At 41.7% G+C, this 5,000-nt stretch overlaps 1 protein-coding gene across 4 annotated transcripts in view; it reads left to right on the plus strand.

Moving 5' to 3' along the window:
* LOC138018371 (uncharacterized) overlaps positions 1–5,000 on the plus strand; it is a 16,304-nt gene that overhangs the window by 8,674 nt on the left and 2,630 nt on the right. Inside the window, exon 1 of one of the 4 annotated variants that reach the window (XM_068864992.1) lies at positions 4,308–4,477. The exons of 2 other annotated variants lie outside the window; for them this stretch is intronic. The gene's annotated coding sequence lies outside the window, so the exon portion shown is untranslated. Of the gene's footprint in view, positions 1–4,307; positions 4,478–4,497; positions 4,605–5,000 lie in introns of those variants that run through there. One more of the 4 variants, XM_068864990.1, reaches the window with a different exon arrangement.

Below are 5,000 nucleotides of genomic sequence, written 5' to 3' on the forward strand. Positions count from 1 at the left end.
AGAGACAGGATAGCCACGTTTTTCGAAGAACTGGCACATCTCCTCTGATTTGCTGGAAAAATTGGAGTCATCACTACTTAGACGTCGAAGTCTAAGAAATTGAGAATAAGGAATGGAGTTCTTGACATGTGATGGATGTGATGATGAATACGACAAATAACTGTGAGAATCTGTAGGTTTGTAGTGCACACTGGTACATAACACGTTACCACTAATAGAAACTTTGATATCTAGGAAAGCCAGTGAAGTTTCCGAAATTTCCCAGGTATATTTAAGAACCGGCTGAAAAGAATTGACGGAGGTTATAAAATGATCGAGTTCTTCTTTGTTGGATGAAATAGCGCCGATGCAATCGTCGATGTAGCGCCGTAGAGTTCACGTTTGGGGCCGTTGTACTGATTTACTGCGCCTTTCAATAACGTGCGGACTCTTAAATTCAAAGGTCAACCGACAAATGCGTTTTTCGCTACCGTCAATCAAATGTTTGGCGGCTCCTCCGAGCTTCCGACTTCTGTCGAGTGCGTAATAATCAAATCACATCGTTAAGCCCAGTTCAGTCAACAAAGTCGGAAGCTGGGAGGAGCCGCCGAACATTTGATTGACGGTAGCGAAAAACGTAAGAGTCCGCATGTTATTGAAAGGCGCAGTAAAAAATTGGTGTTCAACAAATCCTACAAAAAGATTGGCATAGCTGAGTCCCATTCTTGTGCCCATCGTTACACCATTAATTTGTTTGTAATAGCCGCCGGCGAATGAAAAACAATTAAGTGTTAAAGCTAGTTCGGCAAAGCGGAGGAGCGTTTCCGAGAGCTTGGTTCTTTGACAGTGCGTTGATCGAAAAAGTGTTTAAGTGCTTGAAGACCTTCGCTATTGGGAATGACTGTGTTAATATACCCGATGGCAGCCCTATTGAAGTCACATGGCAAGGCGTCGACCAATCAGACATTTGTCGCCAGTGAAAGCGTGTGTCACCTTGCTTTTTGCTTTTACGTTGGGCAAGGCCCCAAGAAGTCGAAGGACAGAATCTTCGAGAAACCGCCTCAGTAATTGAAGTCAGAAGTTGACCAGTGAAGAACCAAACAATGAAAATCACTGATTATTAATAGCTGGAAGAATTGGAGATAGTCAGCCAGCAAATCGAAAGTCATAAATATCTTACATTGAGCTAAATGCGTTAAGGACAACATCATAAAGTGATCGTGTTTCCGAAGCTGTTCCTGAGCAGGAACTGACATTTCGCTGGCTAAACCGAAGAGGAAATATGCTCACTAATGTGAAATGTTCGAAGCAATTATTCAAGGTCCATTCATGTCACACCATTTCACCTTTGTAGAAAGGGGGGGAAAGCTAAACTGCAGGATATACCGAGCCACTTACTTGTTTGCGAACGGCGTTTATTGTTATATGCGTCGTAATTCAAGCGATGCTGCTACTACTTAAACAAAAAGAAATTGGGATGTGCATTTTAGAGAGCGACTGATCCAAAACAGTGAAAATATGAAAGACGTTAAGAAGTACTACGTTTAAAGATTACGTGTTGTAATCAAAGGTGTCATGAAAAATGGTTTGAGCATTTACCTTGGTGTTAGAGGAGGAGACGTCCTTATTTCTTTGATCTTTGAAATAAGATAACCTACCGGTCAGTATAAAATGCAGACTACAGACTGCAGGTTCCAGATTGCAGATTGGGTTTAAAATGCAAACTGCAGACTGGGTCCAAACTGACTAATGTTTTGACTGCATAGTGGGTTTCTATGCCAGCGAGATTCTCTTTTGAGTTAACGGTGCTACCACGGAAATATCTTAGGAAATTTTGAAGGTCAACGCGAGTCTCAGTTGCTGTGACAGTGTTTGAGTAGAATTTCGTTCGTGGAGCTTGGCCGGCTAATGGATTAACATCTTGGTTTGAATTCATGTGTTGAAAATATTTTTAAAATGGAGCAAAAAACACACCAATAAATTTCCAAACGGTTTTTTCTTCCAACTAAGGCCCCGTCCACACGTATCCGGATATTTTTGAATCCGTAACGTTTTGTTCCCAGATTCAAAAATATTTCCATCCACACGTAGCGTATTCAAATCGAATTTGCCCGTCCACACGAATCCGAAACGTATCCAGAATCTCTCTAGTGCTCAGGCCTCCTCAAGGAAACAGAGGTAACAGAGCATGCGCCATGACGCCCTCGGCAGCCATCTTGAGAATTGATTTCAAGGTAAGGAACTGGGCTCGATCTTGTTACGTCAGGATAAAAAAATACGGATTTATAATTGACACACTGCTTAAATATGGTCATAAAGCTTTCGATAGATGTACGTCTACATGACGTCTATTCGGCGATAGATGTAGATTTCGCAAGAGAATGCCGGTGAAAAGACGGACCGGCGCCACCCTCCTAGCGAATTTAGACCCCGGGTGACTAAATCCCCTAACGGAGTTAGTCCCCCTTCGCGGATTTGGACCCTTCCATATACACTTGCATGATAACCCCTCGCATTCTTCCGGAGGATTGTGTATCATCCTCGAAGAGTGTTAATTTGAAGGCAGTGTAAAGTTAGTCCTTCCAAATGCATGCCTGGTGTGGCCGGTCAGTTCTGTCAAATGGAAAGCGCCCTAAGTGTAACAGTATCAAATATAGTGATAAATATTCGCAAGGTTTGTGGAGGAATGTATAAATGACACAAAAAGTGTTAATAAATACTGAATGGATCTGCTCTACTTGCCTAACCTGATGCCATCAACAATATGACCTGGCAACAAAAATCAGACCTTATTCAAAATTACCCTGTCATCTGTACTTTGAACACATGGTACAGCTCTTTATAGAGGATGTGTTAAAGAGTAATCTTATGCCTATTGGAGAAATGGTAGACTTATTTTACAGGGTTGAATTCCAGCAAAGGGGATCATGATCACCTTACAATTCATGCCTTATTTTGGGTATCGGGTTGCATATGAGAGCCCCCCCCCCCCCCCCCCGTGCTATTACACAATTATCCAGCTGCTATATCACACTGACTAATGCATAAAGAAAACTTCAGCCTGCCAATTTTAAACAATCGCGGAAAGTTTCATATCCACGAGAAACGACATTGGCACTTTGATTCAACTAGGCAGTAGTCCACCACAAGGACTGAATTCTGACTTTCGTTTCATTTAGATCCATCGCTCGCGCATCTTGCTGTTTTAAACGTTGAAGTCGTGGCTTTTGTCAACGGAAAACTTGACGGTTATTGGTCCGTACTATAAAACCCCGCCCGCAAAAGAACCACCCCCCCCCCCTTCCCCTCCCTTCCCTCGTTTCAGCTCCACGTTTCAAAACGCTTCACCACCTTTAGGAAAACGGAGTTTCAACATGTTAAAAGAGAAAACTATTCTTGTGTTAAAAAGGGTTGACAGGCCTACACGACTCCCTTGTACGTGTTCTGGTTTCTGTTGCCTTTGTCATAACTTTGCTCTCTTGAGTGCATATTTGAATGGATCCCTCTTTTAGGCGGCTCCTGTAGGATTCATTTAGCAATGGTTTTTGCCCTACGAGGCTTTACATTTGAATCTCTATACTGCTGTGTGATACGTTTTCTTCCAAGAAAATAGTTGGTCTCGAAAGTAATGTTTTAGTTTCTTGGTGTTGATTTTTCTCAGCAGTAATGTGAATGTGACCTTATGGCTTCTCGCTTTTGCGCCAATTTAATTCTAGGCTCGACCGATATATTCATCGGCGGTAGAAGCGAGTGACCTTCTGTTCTTAAATGTTTGACCCGGGCCCGGGTTCATTTTTTTTTTTTTTAATTCTTTCACTCGTTCTTCTGACTTCTTCAGCTTGTTTTGGTTTGTGGCCATGGTCAGTAGCTGTCCTCCTTGAACCTCTGGAGTTAATTCGTTTTCTCGTGGATGCTCTTTTGATATTTGATGCCGATATCTTTAGGTCGCTTCTTTGTCGAGGTATTAAGATAACCCGACTCTAGATGGAAGTTCTCTGATATATTATTTGGTCAGGCAAGACCGCGGTTTCGATCCTATCATGTGGATCTCATCAGTTGCCGATAGCTTGATTTAAGGTGAAGAGCTTTGTCTGCAAAGACCATGTGTGTTTGTCTCTATTTGTACTCGATAGAAGGATCGAACTTGCTAAGTTCTGATTGGCTATAGAATTCTAGCCAATGGAGTTAACGTGTTTTCGATCCATATGAGCGTAGCTAGATGTTGTGTTTCTTTAGAAGGCTGAAACCGGTATTTTCCTTTCTGTATGCTGTTTTCAAGGAGAAGAGTGCTATGTTTTCTTTAACGCTCGTGTATTTAAACTGTTGCTCAGAAAGTGAGCTTAGGTTTCTTCTTGCCTATGGGTAAAAGTTGCATTTTGATTTAACTCTCGCTCCTTTTCCGTTCCAGTTGTGTGATTTTGATCTGTCACGCACAAGGAACGGGGCCTGTCCATAATAATCATCAAGTGTTAAAAAGAGTTTGGTCAGGTTTGGTCAGGTAAGACCGCGGTTTCGATCCTGTCATGTGGATCTCATCAGTTGCCGATAGCTTGATTTAAGGTGAAGAGCTTTGTCTCCAATAATACATTCGTTACGCAACTCGCTTGAAGTAAATCCGAGCTAAGGTAAGAGGCAAACCTCCGACAAATATGATAGACTGCTTACTTCAACGGTTCATCCACTAGTCTTTTTTATTCCTCGGTATTATGTACGCTACTGACACGAGTATTAACGAAGTGTGTAGACTTACCTCATGGACAATATCATTCATATTTTGCCTACATACTCTACTCAGGGTTCTTCGCTAGACGCCAATAAGCCCACGAAAGTTAGTATAAACGTTTTGTTTACGTATAAACGGAAATTACTCGGTTTGATTGAATCATAAATCTTTGTTCATCTCGATCTGTCTGTCTATTAAGACAAGGGCACCCAACGAGAATATATTTCAAAACCACTTAGACATAGCATTGTCAAACGTATTTTAGTATTTAAACGGTAGATATAGACATATTTTTATC

Source organism: Montipora capricornis, chromosome 10 (assembly GCF_036669925.1).
Source record: "Montipora capricornis isolate CH-2021 chromosome 10, ASM3666992v2, whole genome shotgun sequence".
In the NCBI taxonomy this organism is placed as follows: domain Eukaryota; kingdom Metazoa; phylum Cnidaria; class Anthozoa; order Scleractinia; family Acroporidae; genus Montipora; species Montipora capricornis.